Source organism: Tiliqua scincoides, chromosome 1 (genome assembly GCF_035046505.1).
Source record: "Tiliqua scincoides isolate rTilSci1 chromosome 1, rTilSci1.hap2, whole genome shotgun sequence".
In the NCBI taxonomy this organism is placed as follows: domain Eukaryota; kingdom Metazoa; phylum Chordata; class Lepidosauria; order Squamata; family Scincidae; genus Tiliqua; species Tiliqua scincoides.
This window is the reverse complement of record NC_089821.1, coordinates 192891368-192912597: the sequence shown is the minus strand read 5'-3', so window position 1 is coordinate 192912597 and position 21230 is coordinate 192891368. Positions and strand designations below refer to the sequence as shown.

General features: G+C 45.4%; 1 protein-coding gene across 5 annotated transcripts in view; it reads left to right on the top strand.

Moving 5' to 3' along the window:
- Positions 1-12030: 12030 nt before the first annotated feature.
- The window catches only part of POPDC3 (popeye domain containing 3), a 72566-nt gene continuing 63366 nt past the window's right edge, over positions 12031-21230 (top strand). For 2 of the 5 annotated variants that reach the window (XM_066613025.1, XM_066613032.1), the window contains exon 1: positions 12031-12308. The gene's annotated coding sequence lies outside the window, so the exon portion shown is untranslated. Of the gene's footprint in view, positions 12309-12343; positions 12697-21078; positions 21194-21230 lie in introns of those variants that run through there. The other 3 variants (XM_066613047.1, XM_066613039.1, XM_066613054.1) reach the window with 3 other exon arrangements.

The window sequence follows — 21230 nt, the reverse complement described above, 5'->3', positions numbered from 1 at the left end:
GCAAAACTTCTGTGATTCAGCGGAAACCATGCTGGCGCCACTGGTTCACCACATGGGGATTTAGGTAGGATTGGGTTGTTAGTCTTTAAGGCGGCAAAGTTTTCTGATGTGAAAGACTGACATGGCTACCCTTATGGTAGTTGTTACATTTAGAAAGATCTGTCTGACTGCCTGTGTTGCTGGCATCTTCATTCACAACTTGTTTTCCAGTAGTGCATACTGGTTGGCTGCTAGAAGTGAATTTCTTATTGCAATGTGGTAACTGTATTTGTTACCACAAATACTCCTTTTGGTGTATGATGGGTGACACATACAAGCACCATATGATGCTACAGTGATCAAATGCTGAGCATGCATGTGCGAGGCAGCCCTTCATTACAGAAGTTTCTGTGTATGAAAGACCTGCTTGCAGAACTGCATTCTGGGTATGATAAAAGACCAAACAGGATGCTGTGGGAATTTATATGAATTTTATATATTGTTAATATTTCAAACTTAATAAAAAGATGGCCTACAATTTTAAAAGAAATTGATGTGACTTAAGTGACATTATTATGACGTTTAAAAATGCATGAAGCCATAGTTTTCACTAGTTTTGTTTTGTGGCTTTTTATATTGCTGGCAAAATTAGTTTCCTGAAAAAGATTGCATGTTCCTGTATCACAGTGTGGTGAAACTCCTATACTGGAAACTCCAATCCCCCTCATTCTCCTGCATATCTTCATCAGCTCATTGGACCAAGAATCCCATCTGATTTCCAAGATAAAAAGAGCTCAGGTGACACTCCCCCAGTGACACGCCCCAAGTATCCCACCCCCCTCCAAGTATCAAAGTGATTAATGTCCACAGGTTACAGAAAATTGGGGGGTGCACACCCCCCATTATTTTGTATATGCACTCTTTGTGCATATAATGATGATGATAGTAATTATGACTACTGCAACTGCTGCTGCTACTAGAGTCTCATAGCCACTACTGATCTGCACTGGACACAGAGACAAATCTACCAATGATTAAGAATATTTATATACTGCTTCTCCAAAAATAATTTATAAAGTAAATAAATAACTAAAAGTCCCCCAAAGGAACCCCAAACTAAAAAGATGCAAAGGAAACACCAGAAACAGCCACTAGAAAAGAAAAAACAAAAAATGAAAAACAAAACACACACACAAATTGTGCTGGGGTGAAGAGGAGCAGATACAACAGCAGCCAGCTCCTGGTCCGCATATTGCCCTTTAGCTCTGTAGCTCTTTTCATACCTGTGCTGGTGGTTGCTTTGCCTTCTTAATCTGCATTGGCATAGAACCAAAGCTTAAAGGCTCAATTAAACAAGCAAAGAGATCCTTGAAGAAGGGAGTATCAGGTTCATGGTTATGATACTATTATGGGTATTGGAGGAAGCCCTTTCCATGGATGGCAGGTTTCCATTTTCATATAATCCATTTATTTTGAGACAAAGAGAAGTGGTGCCAGCCTTGAGCTTTCCTAAAAAGATTCCAATGTTAGTGTCCAATCAACCTAATGTTTGATGACTAAGGAGTGGCTGTAGTTACTCACTGGTGAGGGAAGATCATTCTGCGCATTCCCAGAGGTTCTTCTCCTGAAAGTCAGAGAAAAAAAACACCAAACCTGGCTAATATATACAGGTGGGACCTTGGTATCCACTGATTTGACTCACCACTGAAACCAAGGTCCACATTTAAATGCCTTGTTGCAACAAGGAAAGAAGTGCCAAAATTCAATTTCCCATTTCGTGCTGTTAAAAAAATTATTTTATTTCACTAGATTCTATTATTCACCTCATCTAGTGACTGAATGCAGTATAGCATCTATACCAAAGCATTCTGGGGCGACAGTGGAGAATCAAGAAACTTGGGAAAGGGTCTTTAAAGCTATTTTTCCACTGATTTGGTATCCACTGATTTTTTTATCCACTGGGGGTTCCAGAAAGGAATCCCAGTGGATAACAAGGAATGACCTGTAATGAGATTCTAGTGCCCACTAACAAACACTGGCAAACCTTAGTTGAAATGAAACATGAAAGCCAGAGTCTCTATTGATTAGCTAGGAGAACTGCTATCATCATAGATCTTGAAGGCTTCTCTGAACCAGGCCTCAGAGTTTCTCATATCTAATCATCACACTGCTCTCCCAGCATTCAGAAGGCCAGTGGGAAGCATGGATTACAGACTGCAGAAGCACATGATCAACATGTACTTGCTGCAAGGAGACTTGCTGTCTCAACAGAATGATCCACTGCGATGCTCCTACTCTGCTCTGAGAACACACCACTGGTATCACATCTTCAGCGGGATTCCAGTTCATTCTTGAAACTAGGAGACTAACAACTGCTCTCCCGCTATACAGGAAGATAGCAAGGAGAGTGGACTATACATGATGGAAGTGAGCGAGTAGCACATCCTTAATTGCAAATAGGCAGGTTTTGTACTTACAGCCCAATCCTAACCAACTTTCCTGCATCAATGCAGCCCTGAGGTAAGAGAACAAATATTCCCTTACCTAGTGGAGGCCTCTGTGACTCCCTCTCCACTGCAAAATGTAGTGCGCTGCATCAGTGCTGGAAAGCTAGGACTGGGCTGCTATTTATTGACTGCATTTATATACAGTACTGCCTTTCTGCCTCAAACCACTTGGAGGAGGGCACAGCAACTCTTTCTCCAGAAGTGCACACCCCCCCCATCCCGAAACCAGCACTGTCTTTCACTTCAAGAGGAATTTGGTCACATATATAACTAGCTGGGGTATAATTTTCCTGACATGAAACCAAGTTGTGAGATATATTCCCACATAGTTTTGCAGTTTATCAGTAGAAAAGTGCCTGTAAAGTATGTTTCTTTAGGCAGAGCCATTCATTCATGCCTTAGCCAGCAGATGAGTGGGAAGGGTAATTGTCTCTGTACATCATTCCAACTTTCACTACAATTGCTCTTCCCATTCCCTGGTTTCAAAGAGGAAGTGGGCAGAGTGGCAGAGAAGAGAGTGGCAAGCTAGAGCATTAAAGACACTCCAACCCACAACTCTCCTCTCCTCCACATTTCCTCTTCTGCTCTATTCCCCTCATTCTTTTCAAATCCAGAGAGGGAGAGGTGAACTGCTGAGTAAGGGAGTGGGCAGCATTTGGTGCACTGCCTCAGACACAGGGAGGCATTGAGTCAGACTGGTTTGTAAGGCCTGTAATTCCACCTTTAGCAAGAGATTATATAAAGAAAGAGGGTCCTGAATTTTTATAAATACAGGACCCTCACATCTGCAGTGTTCCAAGGCAGCACTCTGATACTGACATGGCTTTCCAGGACTAACCTCTGCCTCTAAGCCCTATCATATTGTGGAAACTCATCTACATGTACTGTAGCAATTTCCAGTGGCGTACCCCGGGGTGGGGGGAGCAAAGCGCTAAGTTTTTCAGGTGCCTGAACCAGTTCATTGTAAAGCAGTCTCCCCTTGCCTTCAGAACCATTCAGGGCAGCAGGAGCAATGTGGAGGCATTCACATTTTCAGGCAGGCACCTGAAAAACAGTACTTTGCTGCCCCCCCCCCAATGCCACTAGAAATTTCAGACAAATTTTCTTACAACCTTGAACTGTCACTCTTTCTGATTGGCCCAAACAACTCTAATGTAAAGGCTATGATTGGTACATACATGAAATGTGTTGTCTTCCAGATACCAAGTTCTCAGGTCTTCTTAAATATATATGGGCGGAGTATCTTGACCATGTGTCCTAGCTTTGTTCCTAGTTAAACCTTTGGCTGGAACTAAGCTTGTTGTTCGTGCTTTCACTTCCCAAAGCTTCTGGCTTGTATCAGTAGGCAACATAAGGAAATAATAACCCACAGTGCACATGTACCTAAGAAGCTGCAGTTTAACACTTCTCAGCAACTTTACAAATAATTTTTTTTTCCTGGTTTACTTTTAAAAAGCATTACAGTACTGAAAAGCAAAGAAAAATTTTTCTTGATGGATGAATTAATCTAGGTGAAAAATTGTACTTGTTCAGTTTTTTTAAGACACAATACTTCTGTGCTTTTCAATTATGATTTTTAAAGATAAACTAAAAACAAATAAACATGATTTGTGAATTTCCTGAGAAGTTTCCAACTACCTTATCAGCTCTATATAACTGGCACTGGGAGAGATTTCCTTACATTCACAACTGTTATTTTCAACAACCATCTGTCCCACAAGTATCAACATGCCAAGATATTTATTCTCCATATATTTTGCAGTACCAATATTGTCATCATGAATATAAATTAAAATGCTCTCATGCTTGCTGCACTCCACTTTCTTCCTTATGCTTCCAGATGCTCACATGTACTTTAAGGATTCTGCAGCTTGATACAGTTTACAGCAAAATGTAATTGCATTGGCATATACGTTCTTGCATAAAGAAATAGATACAAGGGCCTATCAAGAGCTGGTTGGGGATTTGATGCTGGTTTTTTTGAAAGATTTCTTTCATGGAAATATAATTACCTATAACAGAGATTGTCAAGAGCAGAAAATATCTTGTATAAAAACAGCAGCTTTGAATTTGCTGATTACTGTGAACAGATCTGGTTTTGCCTAAGTGATGCCTGATCGAAGGAAGCATTTTAAAATGGAATATTAATACTTATTATTTAATATTATTTATTAATATTTATAATTATGATTGTGGATAGGACCCTGAATGGGAAATTCACTTGACTGTGTGGTGGAGAACCCTTCGGTGATGCTGTCCTGGATGGGACTCTGATGTCCTTGGTCCACTGCCTCATGGGATTCCTTTTCTTATCTGTGTGGGGTGCATTGCCCTTCCCCTGTTGAAGCAGTGAGGTAGTGGTTCCAGTGGGGTGTTTCTGTGGGGAGCAAAATATGTGGAACAGAATACCTGCAATAAGACTTTCACCATGATTCCCAAACCCAAAATTTTCCTTTGAGAGACAAGAGAGGTATAGCCCCATGCTGTTCATCTTGGGACCTGAATGGTGCTCTCCCTGACAGGGGCTCATATGCTGGGGTGGATGGGCTGTGATTGGCCATCAGATATACTCTATATTCTAGGTTCCATCATGGTGGAGTTGGTGGGGCAGGGCGAAGGGGGTAGGAGGTGCAATTTCTACTGTTTTTGCTTCCCCATTACTCCCTATGAGGTTCTTCCTAGCCATACCAGGTCTTTTGTTGGCACCACGTTTTTCCAGCATCAGGGGTGTTTCCGTTATCTGAAGGGGTTTTAGGATCTAGTGTCCATCAACAACCTCTCACTCTACCCTTGTCAAACCTCATTTTCCTCCCTGTTTTGGCCTGTCTACTAGCAGAAAGGCTGGTGTCTTGGCTGTATCAGAGCTACAATGGTGGGGCATTTTCTTACCATTGTGCTGCTGTTGATGGTGGTGGGCTTCTGCACTGACAGAGCTGTTGTTGCACTGGAGCAAGCGGTGTTATCCAGACATATCTCATTAATAAGACTGGACCTTTAGTCCTCTTTATTGTAGGTAAAGACAGAATGCCTCTTGGCTCATGTGTTTCATTTCTTGTGATCCCTGTTAATTGGCTATTTGGTTTGTGCTGAGAAAAGATTATTGTACAGGCTGTTCTGAGGCATTTGTTCATCAGAGACATTTCCGAAATGTGGAAACACACTGAGACCAATGAAACAGAAACAGGCAAGCTACATTTGTTGATGGGGGAGGGGGAGAAAGGGAAGGAAAAGAACAATCTACAGAGACACTTGGACATGTAACCACTTTCTTTTTCTATACTGTTGATGTTATGACCTCTTGCTGCTTTCCTGGGTGTACAGAAGTACTGTAATCATTTTACAGAAGTGGGGATAAAATTATTGTACCTTCTGACAATTAAGTACATTGTTAGAAAGTTTATAATCCACCCAAGTGTGCTGTAGATGCAAGTATGTATTTAGCTCAGCATGATGAATCATGGGAGGCATAGTCTTTGCTCCTGCTCCTCTCTCGAAACAGGACTCACCTGCCACAAGTAAGAAAATGGTTCTGAATTTTCCTTAAAAAACTTCCCCTTTTTAGTGTTGCTTGGGGGGTTTAATTTCTAGAAAATGAAGCTTGTATATCCCTAAGGAAAACTGCCCTCCGATCTTGAAGGCTTCCATGTGAGGTTCTCTGTAGTCAATGGTGAGAAAGACACGCTGTGCCTGTTCAGAGATAGTTTTATCTATTCTTATTTAGGTGAGTCCTTGACTGAAATCAGGTGCCATCACTGAGCCCTACTAGGTAACTGGTCCAGAATCCCAACTCATCATGCTTCTCTCTGCCCAGTGAATTTTGCATCACATACTGCACCTGGCTATGTGGATTTTGCCAGAGCAGCAGCTCCACTTTGCCCTATTTCATTGCCACAGCAGCCAGAGTCCATCTGCATTGTCACAAGTTACAACAGCACTGCATGAGTGCTGCAACATTGCATGCCATCCTTTGTGTATCACTCACAAAAGCAGAGCTGTGGAGTCTTAGGGCCCAATCCTATCCAATTTTCCAGTGCCAGTGCAGCCATGCCAGTGGGGCATGCACTGCATCCTGTGATGGGTAGGCATTCACAGAAGGTATGGGAACATTTGTTTGCTTTCCATTGCACCAGTGCTGAAAAGTTGGATAGGATTGGGCCCTTAGGCATCTTTTTCAAATTGCTGAAGAAGCTCTACTCTATCAAATCATAGCCACAAAAGACTATAAAATGGATCTTTTGTTATCTACAGGTTTCTCTAACAAAAACAATGTTTTTTGTGCCTCAAAAAGGAAGCAAAGCAGAAAATTAATCAGTTAACATAACAGGCACATTGTCTAAGAAGTGATTCACTAGAGCAGTTTCAAGCCTGTTCATTGTTTTGATGTTAATCAATTTTATAATTCATTAGCAACATAATAAAGCTAGTGGTTTCTTAAATGGCCTGTATTCCTATTTTCATATCCTTAAATTAAATAGAACAATATGTTGCTACCTGTGGTTTTGTTTCCAAACTCATCTTGGGTCTCGGTTGATATTAGCAAATGATGAGCGTGACAATTATGTTGTATGTAATTAGCACCATTTGTAATATTGCACTTGCTGTGTGCAGCAGTAATCGCTTGTTTTTTTAAAAAAAATATTGGTTGTCTGTACATTTTTTTATTTTTTAAACTTTGAAATGTGTGCCTTTCATGTGTATCTACTTTATGCTCTGTGTTTTAATTATTTATTATATTACTTTTTATATTTTGCTAGCTGTTTTGGGTGCCCATTTGGGAGGGAAAAAAAGTATAAATTGAATGACAACAACTAACAATACCCAGTGATGTGCTTCTGGAAAGTATGGCTTCCATATGAACCTCCTTTGCTCAATTGAGAACCAAGCACACAAATGACTAAATGATGCATTCACACCTGCCAGGAGTGGGACTCTGAATCCTTACTCTTGGTGCAGTTCCCAAAACTGAGTTGGAAACTGTGTGTTTTGTAGTAACTAGATGGACAGCACTGTTAGCTGTGGCTGCATTACCCATTTGTACACAAGGCACAGGGCTGTTTTCAAGCCTCCCCTCTGTCCCCAATGGCAGTTGAAGGGGAAATGCCTGCAACACTCAATGATTATCTGAAAAGTCTGGTTTTTAAAAATCTTAGAGGGCTGTGCATTGCCCGCACTACATGTCTTGAACATAGATGTGCTTATCATCTATGAGACCCAGCAGTGGCAGTGATGAATCCATGAAAAGAACTATTTACAGACAATTGTGTCACACATTCAGCTGTAATACTAAAAAGCAAAAAGTATTTACTAAAATACTAAAAAGTATCTGGAGAAGTGGTAGACGGTATGTACAGCTACCTGGCAGTCCTGTGCCACTGTTTCAAGAATCCCTTTATCCACTCGTTTCACATTTGTTGAGGGACATAATTATGCTTGCTATAGGAGCCAAGTATAAATAATGAGCACAGAGACCTCTGGAATGCAGTTTGCTGTACATTTTCTCACCATCACTGAGGTGTTGTAGACAGAAAGAAGCTTGGAGTTAGTACCTGTCAACATTACTTATCACTGGAACAACTTAGGCTGCAATCCTAACCACACTTTCCTGATAGTAAGCCCCATTGAACAAAATAGGACTTACTTCTGAGTAGACCTGGTTAGGATTGTGCCCTTAATGTTTAATCTGATTTAGAACCCAACCTAAGAGACATGCTGTCACAAAAGCACTGTAAAGTGCTTTGTGACAGTACAAGACCAAGCACACCAGTGGGAAGGCCAGAGGTTTCTTGTGCACACAGGTGGGGAGGATACCCGCCAAAGCAGATAAATGACTGGCGCAGGGATGGAGAGGGAGTGGAATAGGGCAGAGGAGAACAGCACTGACATGCAACATACCCTATCCCCCCTCCTAGGCCTGATAACAACAACAACAACAACAACTTAATTTTTATACCGCCTTTCTCCCCAAAGGGACTCAAGGCGGCTTACAACATATTAAAAACATAATTTAAAAACAAATAAAAACATATTAACACATCATAAAAAACAGCAGAGTAAAAAATAGGTAAAAAGAACATAGAGCAGCAGCAAGTCATAAAAGAATCAGGCCTGTAAAAAATATTAAAAGATGTTAAAAAGATGTTAAAAGGCCGAGAACTCAGAAGGCCTGTTTAAACAGAAGGGTCTTCAGGCCTCGCCGAAAGGTCTCAAGAGAGGGAGCCATTCTTAAGTCAGGGGGAAGGGAGTTCCATAGCATTGGTGCCACTACTGAGAAGGCCCTATTTCTTGCAGCCGCCCCACGTACCTCCCTAGGCGGTGGCACTTGTAAAAAGGCCTTCTCTGATGACCTAAGAGGACGAGCCGGATTGTATGGGAGCAGGCAATCTCTAAGATACCCTGGTCCAGAGCAGTATAGGGCTTTAAAGGTCAAGACCAGCACCTTGAATTGGGCCCGGAAACGAATGGGCAGCCAATGCAGCCACTGGAGAAGTGGACTGACAGAGTCGAACCGCCTACCTCCAGTAACCACACGGGCCGCCGCATTCTGCACTAGTTGCAGTTTCCGAACCGTCTTCAAGGGGGGGATCCGCTGACATGGATCAGTGTGGACTTGTGGCAGATATAGAGTTGGCACAGGTCTGAGTAGACCCATTGCAGCTGCTGGGGCATACCCTGGGGCAAGGAGATAAATGTCCCCTTAGCCTGAGAATACCTCTAGCAGCCAAGATTCCACTGCAGGATGCAGCATAGCCTGCAGGAGGCCATATCCTATCCAATTTCCCAGTGCTGGTATAGCCATGCCAATAGGGCATGCAGTGCATCCTGCGGCAGGGGGACTGTCACAGAGGCCTTCTCCAGGTAAGGGAATGTTTGTTCCCTTTCCTGGGGCTGCAATGCAGCTGCACCGACACTGAAAAGTCGGATAGGATTGGACGCTTAGTTTGGATTGAGCTGTTAGACAAGGTTGGCCCAAGAGCTCCCAGCACCTGAGGCAGTGTGTCAAATGGTGCTCCTCTTACCTGGTGATGTGCCAGCCTCTGCTTGTCCCATTCTCTGGATTGGAAAAGGAAAAGAGGGACAGACTGAAAGAGGAAGTCTCAGAGCAGAAGACTTCTTCCTTTTCCCATCTAGGGAGTGGTATGAGCAGGATGATTTGAGCAGATGGAACCCTGCCAATCTGCTACCTTGAGATGACAGTTTCAGTTGGCCTCATGGATGGGCTGGTCCTGCTTACAGAACTATAATAAATGCTCTTTATTTGCATTGATGTTTTTATTTTGTTTGTTTTGCAATGCTATCTTGAAGATAGTCAAGAATGGGCCTTTAATATTTCATTAAGAATTCTGAACCCCTTCTGAAATCTGATTGCTGTTCCTATCACAAAATGTGAAACAGCACTGCTGGTCCTGAGCCCATGTTGAAACATTCACAAGCCTGCTGAATAAGCCCCACGTCTCTGGAAAAAACAACTTCAATGTGCTTTTAAAATGAATTGTTGTGTGAATCCTCCCATGGACAGGGCCAACTGCGCTTCTTTACAAATGGAGAACTCCTTGTAATTCCCCTGTTCAAAACATCTAAAAAGGACCTGAAGAGACTCCAAGAAAAGGCACCTGTTTTGCACATTGGAAAAAACAAAATACAGGATGAAAGACCACAAGCTGAGGGCAACAACCTGCCATTCCACAAATTCTTTAAGAGTCTGGAGTCTTCTCTCTCCTCAGTATTTATTTTCTAAAAAGTGAGGTATTGGGTTCACTCCATGTTGTTATATTATTACAAAATGGCCTTGAACACACTTCTGTAACTGTTTGATCAAAATAAAATGAATAGGTACCTGTCTGCAAACTCACAACTTAAAACACAAGATAGAAGGAGCAGGAACTAGGAAGGATCACTTGTTTTGCTGCTATTTTGGCTTTTAAAAACTTTTTTTTTTAACTGTATGATTTTAAACTTTTGTTGTAAGGCAAGCACCTTGGATCTGATGGGAGAATCTATTAAATACAATATATTTAAAAGGTGGGGGTGGAAGACTTTGCATGGGCAGAGATGAAAAGCAAAAAGAATATATGATAATTAACCTAGGAGCAGGGACAGGAGCAAAAAGATAAACTACAGTAGAAGGAAACACAAGAAAGAACAGATGTACAGTATCTCTGATTATTTCTAACAGTGGGATAAAGAGGACCCAGTGTTGTCCTAACAGACCACTCCTTAATTCCAGAATTGTGAATGACACTCTATAGTTGAAGACGAGGCAAACCTTCTTAGTCAGACTGTCCAACTGTCCCAGTGTTGCCTGGTTTGGCTGGCAGTGACTCTCTGATGGGTTTCTTTTCCCATCACTTGCTGCCTGTTTTTGTAAGTGGTTATGTACAGCAAAAAGCATGTATTCTCTATTACTGTCCTTCCCCATATCTCCCCCCATATAGGCTTCCGCATATAGCTGTTGAACATAGAGGAAAAATACACGCACATGCAGGGCTTCCGAGAGAAATTTTGTCAGAGGTTATACATTTTCTTTTGGACCCCTTCCCAAAGGGGGAGGGGCAAAACAGCGAGGGGATAGTGGTGATGGGGTGGTGGAATGGGAGTGGCGAGGTGGGCAGGATGAGGATGGCCTCAGCCAGAAAAGTCTTTGGAACCTATCTCCACCAGGTTTACCCACACTGCATTAACAGCTAGATACAGTAATATAGGAAACTAAACACACTTTTAAAGTTTCTCTCTAAAATCTTTTAAATCCTGTTTAGAAGATCATTGCAGAAAGTTAGCACCATTGTATTTAGGCTTGAATGGAAAGTGTCCTGTTTGCACCAAAACATACTTCAGCAGCAGCTGTAGCCCTGCAGCGGTGTCGCTGAGCTCCTATATACACTACTTGATGGTAAGTAGATCCACAAGTCAAAGACCTACTGTAGCAGGCCAGTTTCCTTCCAGATGTGACACTGTGTTAACCCATTCCTGCCTGGCCCAGGTATACAGATTTGGTCCCTGTTGTGTATATGCAACGTTGGGCAGAAATTCAAGGACTGTCGTGGATGCACATGTGGAAGCACCTGCATGCCCATGGAGGCACCCCTCCCTCGCATCCTGTGCAGGCAGCGAGTCCCAATGTCAGATCCCAGAAAATTTGTGGGCCCCCTCCTTTGGCTCCTGGGCCACCCCTTTGAGCCTGGGCCTGGGTTCAAATCACCCCCTTTACCCCCCTCTCATGGGTCCTGTGCACATGCTTGGAGGCTCTCCCACACCCTTCCTTTTCATAGACATTCCAGAGCAGGACCCTGGAGCTGACTCGAGCTTCTGGGGCATATCCACTTTTCCAGCTGTGCCAATGGGACATGCGCTGCATCCTATGGTGGGGAGGCAGCCACAGAGGCCTCCTCAAGGTAAGGGAATGTTATCTAGGGGATGCATCGTGGTTGCAGCGGTGCTGGGCAGTGGCTAGGCTGGGGCCCGGAAGCAGCCCCTGGGCCGGTGCCAGCTTCGCCCGCAGCAGCGGACCCCGGCAGTTCGTCGGCCTTCAGGCACTGCAGAGTCCCCAGCGGACCAGGGAGGAAGGCAGGCAGGCGCGCTCTGCCCCGAGACAGGAGCAGCGAAGCAGGCAGTCCGGGCAGCAGCCTCTCCGGGGCAGAGCCCCTGGCGGCGGCGGCGGGAGCTGCGGGCGAGCGCCTGCGTGCTGAGGGTCGCTTCCTCGCTCTTCCCGCGGCCGCCGCTGACCCCGAGGCTGGCGCCGCCCGAAGCCTATTTTCGTCCAAGCGCCCGCAGCGGCTGCAAAGGGACGGCAAGTCTTCTCGGGCGCGGAGCAAGGAGGGGGCGAAGGTAAGAGGGCGAATCGCGGCAGCGGGAGGCAGAGGCGCGTCTCTGGGGGGAGGCGGGACGGCGGACCTGGCTCCGGACGCGTGGCTGCCGCCGCTTCTCCAGGGTTCAAGCTTCTGCCCCGCAAGCCCCACCCCCTGAACTGGGGCAGCTCGACGCCTGCGGGCTCAGAGCCCAAGCCGAGTCACGTCTACTCTGAAGTAAGCCCCATTAGAGTCCACGGGGCTTACTCCGGGGAAAGTGTGGCAGGATTGCTGCTCCCTACGCGCCGCGGGAGTCACGCTCCTTCTCGGCTTGCGCTGTGTCCCGCGCCATCCCAGGCATGGTTCCTCCCCCAGAAGCCGGCTGCCAAGGGGATTTAGGGCACAATCCTCTGCATGTCTGCTCAAAAGTAAGTCCCTTTGTGTTCAGTGTGGCTTACTCTCGGGAAAGTGCTTATAGGATTGCAGCCTTACTCTCCCAAGAGCGCCTCCTTCCCCCCACCCCGTCGATCGGCTTAGGGGGTTCAATCGCGACCCCTTCATTTAGGAACCACTCGCTTCCGGGTCTGAGGAGCCCCTCCGCTGCGCCAGCTGCGCTGTGCCCTCCTCTCCCGCCACCCTGTTTCCCCTCCACCCCAGGTCCAGAAGGATTCCGTGCCCTGCGATATAATGGCCCGCCTTCTTCACCCAGGCTTCTATCCCGGGTAGAGGGCTTGCACCCGCGGCCCCTTCTCTGTCACCTTGGCCCGGGCGGCTGGGAGGGGAGAAGGAGGCTGCCCACAAGGAAAACCGCTTGGCTGGGCCCCTTCCGTCTGCCACCAGGAGATAACGGGGCTGCTGCCAAGGGAGAGGACTCTGGCTAGGTCTAGTGTGGCATAGGAATGGGAGGTCATTTGGAACATAGAGCCCAAACCTCTGCCTGTATACTCAGAATTAAGTCCCATTAATAGTCAATGGAGCTTACTCTCAGGAAAGTGTGAATAGGATTACAGCCATAGAGAGATGCCTTGCACAAAATCCTAATCATTCACCCAGCTAGGTCAGTACTGTCAACATAGACTAGCAGTGGCTCTGGGGGGGGGGGTTCCCCCCACAGGAATTTTTCTCTGCACTACACCCCTGCTGGCATCACTAGGGGTGATGCCAGTGATTGACCTTGGAACCTGCTACATGCAAAGCATGTGCTTTACCACTGAGCTGCAGTCCTTTCCCACAACTTACTTTACTAGTTGCCACATGTATATAGTGCTGGTTGACACCTTCACTTATTTCAGTTTATAATTGGTTTGGAAAATAATTCAGATTTCTAGGTGCCACCACTGACTGTTTCACAAACAGGTACCTCAAATTTCTTCAACCCTTGTTGCAGTGTTTAATTTCTAAAATGAAAGAGTCAGCTTGGAAGTGGTACTCTCTGATCCTGGAAAGATAAATGCACTTTGTGCACACTCAAGGTTGAAGTTGGTTCCAAGTTCTGTTTCTGTATTTGCAGTCCTTAGTTCTCTCCTTGAATTAAAGGTGCAGGTGAAACAAGAAGAGGACCTGGATTTTAAATACTATATGTCTAAAGGTGAGGGGGAACAGACTTCCCCAGATCATATTTTCATTGGTTTAGTGGGGTCATTCCCCAAGTATTTTCTGGGGTCATTCCCCAGATCATGTTTCATCACCTGCTCCCTTTGAGCCATTGTATACAGCACACTCAAGCTTGCATCCCTCACATTAACATCATAATTACAAATAAGAAACTGGAGCTGAAATGAAACACAAATGGGACTTCTGAGTAGGCATGTCTATAGTTGTGCTGTCAGGTACCGCACTCTAGGAAAACCAGTAGCCTTTGGACCACCCCAGATCATAGGTACACATCACCAGAAAACTGTCTCTGTGTTGCTGCCCATTTCAAAATCTACAATAAGTACAGCAAGTCATGCAATATGTGTACAACATGATAGTCAAGCAGGCTGACCCCATCCCATAAATTAGAATCACAATTTTCAGATAAGCACTTGAAATACTGCATTCCAAAATAGCCTTATAAATAGCCCCCCATAATCAGGAAGTGTCCCTAAAGCTTTTTTTAAAATGCCATAATTCTGTTTTAACAAGATTTTAAATTTATGAGATTTTTATTGTCTATAAACAATACAGACTCCTGTAAGACCAACTGATGTGCAAGATTTAACTTGTTATCAAGACAAAAACAAAATCATAGCAATTCAATCAAAGTACAATCCCAGAAACATCTGAATGCTATGGTCTAGTCCAGGGGTGCCCAAACCCAGGCCCTGGGACCACATGCGGCCCTCAAGGCCTCTCAATACTGCCCTCAGGGAGCCCCCAGTCTCCAATGAACCTCTGGCCCTCTGGAGACTTGCTGGAGCCTGCACTGGCTGGACACAACTGCTCTCAGCGTGAGGGTGACTGTTTGACCTTTCACATGAGCTGTGGGATGAGGGCTCCCTCCACTGACTGGTGTTTCACATCTGTGATGCAGCAGCAGCAGCAAAGGAAAGGCCAGCCTTGCTTTGTGCAAGGCCTTTTATAGGCCTTGATCTATTGCAAGATCTTCATTCATTCATATAAGTTGCATCTCTAATAAATTCATTTATGTAAATTTATTCAAATTTTAAATGTAAATTAATTCTTTTTTTCCCCTGCCCCCCCCGACACAGTGTCAGAGAGATGATGTGCCCCTCCTGCCAAAAACTTTGGACACCCCTAGTCTAGTCCAAACTGCAACCCTTTTTCAAAACTCAGAGCCCAATCCTAAATTGAAGCTCTGCTGCTAGAGGGTGTTGCAAATGACCTGTAAGGCATGTTGCAACTCCCAGAGAGTCAGCAGTGCCAGCGGGAAGGCCCGTGCCACCTCGCTGGTGCTGTATCAGCAGAAGTAAGTACGCTGCCAAGTGGCACAGAGACAGGGGAGGGTGGTGGGAGGGAATTCTGGAGGTGGGAAGAGCGCGTTTTTGGGTTGGGGAAAGGTGGAATGGTGGTGGGATAGGCCCAGGAGAGGGCAAGGATTGTCGAGCAGGCCTCTGCCATATCCTAACCCCATCCCCAGGCCTTACTGTGTTACACTGGGCTTCCCATATTAGCGCCAGCTAAATAACTGGTGCAAATCAAGGAGTGCCATAGGACAGGCTGAGCCTTTACCTGGCATAAGGGGAAAAAAATCCCCTTATCCTGAGTAGACCTCCTGCCTCCTCCTAACCTTCCCTGGATGCAACACAGGCCACATGCGGCCACGTGCCCTGGCTGCTGCAGCATAGGTTAGGATTGGACTGTCCCTGTTTTAAAGGTTCCCCCACATCACATGTCCACAGATACCCCTGGCATTAAAATAGACCAGTGGTTCTCTTGTGTAAAGGTTTCCCCATCCCTTTAAGGGGCAGGAAAGGGGAGACAATGTGTTGCTAAGGGGGGAGGAGCGAGGGCAGCAACGCGATCCCCAGGATTGTGTCACTAGCGATCCCCAGGATTGTGTCGTTAAAGGGGCAAGGGGGTGCTTTTACTCTCACAGGACCACAGGATGTTGCAGGAGATGCGGGGAGCCCTGCACAGCCCTCTGCAAGGCTCCCCGGAGCCTGGAGTGTTCAAAAAAGTGAGTGCAAAGCACTTCTGGTTTCCAGGAAGTGCTTTGCTATCGCTTGTTTTGAATGTTCCAAGCCTCGGGGAGGGCTGCGCAGGGCTCCCCACACCACCTGCAAGATCCTACAGCCCTGTGTTAATAAAAGCACCCCCCCTTTGCGACACGATCCTGGGGATCGTGTTGCTGCCTTCACCCTTTGCCCGCAAAAACTTACTTAAGGAGTAAACCTCCCTAAAAGTTTGAGAAACACTGAAATAGACAGTCTGCTTTGCTGAGCAGGGTAGCAGTGGATAGGCCTGAGTTGCTGTCTAAGCCTGTTTAAATTTACTCTGAAGTCCCACTGAGCACAACAGGGAATTACGTACCCCTATGTACAGAGAGTTGCCAACATATTTTTAAACAGATGAGAAAAAGTGACATCTCATTGGGAGAAGAAACAGGAGTTCAGTAACTGAATCAAACCAATGCTGGTGTATTGATGGTTTGTTTACAACATGGAGAGGAGAAAACCAATAGTGTCAAGCAAAGGCCATTGATCTAGCTATGCTCTGAAAATGACCAGAAACATGTTATCACTACAGAGGGGAAGGGCATGAGTGCAGGCAAGGCAGATATCATGTTTGTGACTAAAGAGAGAGAGGCCATCCTCCAAGAGTGGTGCAAATGGGCAGTTTTCAGAATGGAGAGAAATGGAAAATAGTGTGTCCGAAGGATCAATGTTGGGATCAAGACCAGTGTGTTTCAATTCATTCATAAATAACTCAGAGCTGGGCATAAGTAGCGATGTGACCAAGTTTGCACATGACATTAAACGTTTCTGTGTGGTGAAGACCAGAAGGGATTGTGAAGAGTTCCAGAAGGATCTCTCCAAACTGGAAGAATGGACAGCAAAATGGTGGATTTGCTTCAGTGTAGGTAAGTGTAAAGCAGTAGTGAACATAAAAACAGCCCCACTGGATCAGGCCATAGGCCTATCTAGTCCAGCTTCCTGTATCTCACAGCGGCCCCACGAATGCACCAGGGAGCACATCTGATAACAACAGAACTGCATCCTGGTACCCTCCCTTGCATCTGACACAGCCCATTTCTAAAATCAAGAGGTTGCACATACACATCATGGACCCATAATGGATTTTTCCTCCAGAAACTTGTCTGATCCCCTTTTAAAGGCATCCAGGCCAGATGCCGTCACCACATCCTGTGGCAAGGAGTTCCACAGACCAACCACATGCTGAGTAAAGAAATTTTTTTACTTTCTGGTTTTTGGTCTGTCCTAACTCTCCCAACACTCAATTTTAGTGGATGTCCCCTGGATGTTTTAGTGGATGTTCTGGTGTTATGTGAGAGTGTAAAGAGCATCTCTCTATCCACTTTATCCTTCCCATGCATAATTTTGTATGTCTCAATCATGTCCCCCCTCAGGCATCTCTTTTCTAGGCTTGAAGAGGCCCAAACGCTGTAGCCTTTCCTCATAAGGAAGGTGCCCCATCCCAGCAATCATCTTAGTTGATCTCTTTTGCACCTTTTCCATTTCCATTATGTCCTTTTTGAGATGTGGTGAACAGAACTGGACACAATACTCCAGGTGTGGCCTTACCATAGATTTGTACAATGGCATTATAATATTAGCTGTTTTGTTCTCAATACCTTTTCTAATGATCCCAAGCATAGAATTGGCCTTCTTCACTGCCGCCGCACATTGGGTCGACACTTTCATCTACTTGTCCACTTCCACCCCAAGATCTCTCTCCTGATCTGTCACAGACAGCTCAGAATGCATTAACCTCTATATAGTGGACGTACCTCTCCCTGCTCCCGGGGCAAAGTTCCACAAAGCCACCCAATGAGATGCCACCTGCCCACCTGTGGAGTGTGACGGAGACTCATGTGACCATAGGGGAACTGGGGAAGCCTTCTGAGATTTCCCCGTGGTCTTAAACTGTACTTCTAGAAAACTCAAAGTGCAGATTCCAACTGTATCAGGAGCCTCAATGAGGCTTCCGATGTGGTCCTACAGTCACATGAACTCAGTGCCCAGGACATTTGTCCTGTTTGCCCAGCACTAGGTCCGCTGCTGGTGTAAAATGATGCACATTGGCATTAAAAAAAAATCAACATTTCATATGTACACTGATGGGTTCTGAGCTGACTTTGATGGATCAGGAGAGAGCTCTTGGGGTGAAGGTGGACAGCTCAATGAAATTTTTGACCTAGTGTGCAGTGGTGTGAAGAAGGCCAATTCTATTCTTGGGACAATTTTTCTTTTTTAAAAAAGGATTGCTAATAAAATAGCCAATATTAGTATGCCTTTGTATAATTTGGTGGTAAGGCCACATCTGGATTATTTTGTCTAGATCTGGACAGCACATCTTAAAAAGGATAGAGTGGGGAAAGGAGCAGAAGAGAGTGGTGAAAATGATTAGTGAGCTGGAGCACCTCCCTTTTGAGCAAAGGCTACAACATTCAGGAATCTTTAGTTCTGTCTATTCTCATTGTTTGCTCAGTATATTTGAATCTTCTTGTCCTTTATCCTGTATGATTTCTGCACGTTATTGCTGCATCATCTTAGAGAGCAGGCCACCTGTGTAGCAGTAACCTTGTAACAACCAAACTCTTGGAATACTTCTCTGATTATTGTTAGGTGGGAACTGATCTTTAAGCACAACAGAGTGAGGGCCCAACCCTGTCCCATTTCCCAGTACTGCAGTTATATCAGTGGGGTATGTGCTGTGTCCTGTGGTGGAGGAGCAGTCACTGGGGCCTTCTCAAGGTATGGGAACATCTGTTCTCTTGCCACAGGGCTACACTGGAGCTGGAAAGTTGGATAGGACTAGGCCCTAAGTAAGTTCATTATCAATCAGGATTTGTAACCAGGGTCCTGGGAGCTCTGATTGCTATTCTGTCAGAATAGTTTTGTGGTTTTGTGACTCTAGACACAATAACTTGATTAACAGTATAGCATACCAATTATTATTAATACCTTGCAGAAAGGAGTATACTTTATAATGAGCTGCCACCATCCATAAATGAGCTCTGGGAAATTTTAAGAATCCAGATCAGAAAACAAAATAACTATGCACTTGATGTGGGAATTCCCAAATAGTCCTTTTTAGGTGTCCCAATTTAAGTCTGCCTTTAAAGCATTTAGCAACATTTTTAGTCCAGGCTTGCTGTCTGTGGCGTTCCTGGGGGTCCTGGCACTCCGGGCAACCCCCCAGTTTTCCACCCCCTCACATCCCTGCCCCCATTTTCCGCCCTCCCACCTGTGACCCGGAAGTGATTGCGGTGACGTCATCATCACCACAATTACTTCCGTCCGGCTACCTCCTCCGTTCCCCCTTTGTAAAAAGAGGGAATGAAGGAGGCAGCCGAAGCCCGGACGGAGCCTTCCGCGCCACTTGTAAGCGGCACAGAGTTGCCCGTGGGAGCGGTTTGGGTCTGCTGGCAGCCCACCTGTCTGGGGTGCTCCTTCTAGCAGCCCCAGACCGCTCCAAAGGAGACCTCCTTGCCGTTTAGAAGCGGCACTGAATCCTCCGTTGGGGCCCAGGAAGCCGCGCTCTCGCTGCCTGTGGAGGCCTTTCCAGAGGCAGCGAGGGGGCAGCGCCCGGGCCAGAACATTAGCAGTGACGCTCTAGACCGCCCTCTCACTGCCTGCAGAGGCCTCTCCAGAGGCGGTGAGGGGGTGAGGCGCCCAGGAGTCGCAGGGGGTGAGGTGCCCAGGAGTCGCACTAACGCTTTAGGACACCCCTGCCCTCTCTTCCTATAAAGGAGGAGGTGGGGGAGGCCCAGTCCGGCGCTGAGTCACTGCTGGAGAAGCAACTTCTTGCTGCCTCTCCAGGAGCGCTCCTGGGCGCCCTTGCTCTGTCAGGAGGAGGCTTTCTTAAAAGGACAGAAGCTGGCTGAGCTACCGGCTTCTCTCCCTTTAATGGAAAAAAGTGGGTGGGTGGGCAGGCGGCGGGTGGGGTGAGGCTTGAGTAGGTGCCCCTGAGGGTCAGCGCTCAGGGCATTTGCCCCGTCTGCCTCTTCTCCAGGTACGCCAGTGCTTGCTGTATATGTCTTTTGTTTCATTTTATGATGCTGATGAAGGCAAAAAGGAGCAGAGCTAATCATAAAGATGATTTTGATTGATTAATCAGATGCTGTTGCCAGGACTTGTAGCCAAAACGTCCAAATAGATTGATTAATTATATCAAGAGCCAAGAGTTAAGAAGGAGAAAAACAAGGGGAAAGCAAAATAAGAAATAAGAAAATACATTGATTTGCCCCTAGATGGAATATCTTACAGAGTCAACTGTTCTTTTAGCTTTGTGTACACTGAAACTGCCAATCATTCTGGGTGCTAACATTTTATTTAGAAAACTCTTGTAATATTGAATTTCAGAGCCACCTGGTTGTGTCGTAAAGATGTCACTATAGAAATCTGGTATTCCAGAATTCTTGCCAACACTCTGACTGGTTGCCAATACTTTGATGATTGGCTTGCAGCTTGAACCACCGTGGGGGTGGAACACCATTTATTTTGCTTAATATGGAACAAAATAGGCCTTGGAGAGCTTAATTGAATGGCTAACACAAATTTAGAAAATTTGGGCTATTGCTTGGGAGATTGTGCAAATGTCACAGTGGCGCATATGATGACAGATCTCCAGTTGCTTATTTCCAGGCAAGTATTTTATGAATAGGGCCAGTGTCCTGTGGAGTTTAGGCTGTATTAACAACAGGGCAGGGTAAGTGACTGCCCTTTGCCCCTCAATTTTAGTTCTCCCTTCCTGGAATACGAGAGGGGAAAGCAGCCAAAGAATTGAAACCATCTGTGCCTTTCAATGTACAAGGATTGAGGTAGAGATAGGAAGGCACAGAGTAAGAAACTGTGTTGCCCCACCTCCACCCTCAGCTACACTACCTTTATGTTATAAAATTAGGAAAGCAGCTTGTATATAAAAGCACCAAATCGGAATTGTTAGTATGTTACTGAGAATTGCATAGGTGCTGCTAGGCCAGACTTTCCCAAATTGTGGTCTGTGGTCACTAGCTGATTTTTGGTGGGTTGCGAAACATTTTTGAAACATTGGGGGGGGGAACTTTGAGAACACCCTCACACAGTTTGCAGAAAAAAATTGTTAGCTAGATTGCTAACCTGTGGTATGAAATAATCTTGATAACCCCAAATTAAAATGTATCATTTTCCTATTTTCTCTAGAAATTGGCATGCCGTAGATCATGTGTGAACCCAATTTCAGCCTTTTGTCTGGCCTGGAAATCCTTAATTGCACTTTATGCTCTCCAGTTCAGCCTTCTCAATATCCTGGAATGACGTAAGGTTTTTGGACATAAACTCCATTTCTAGGGAGA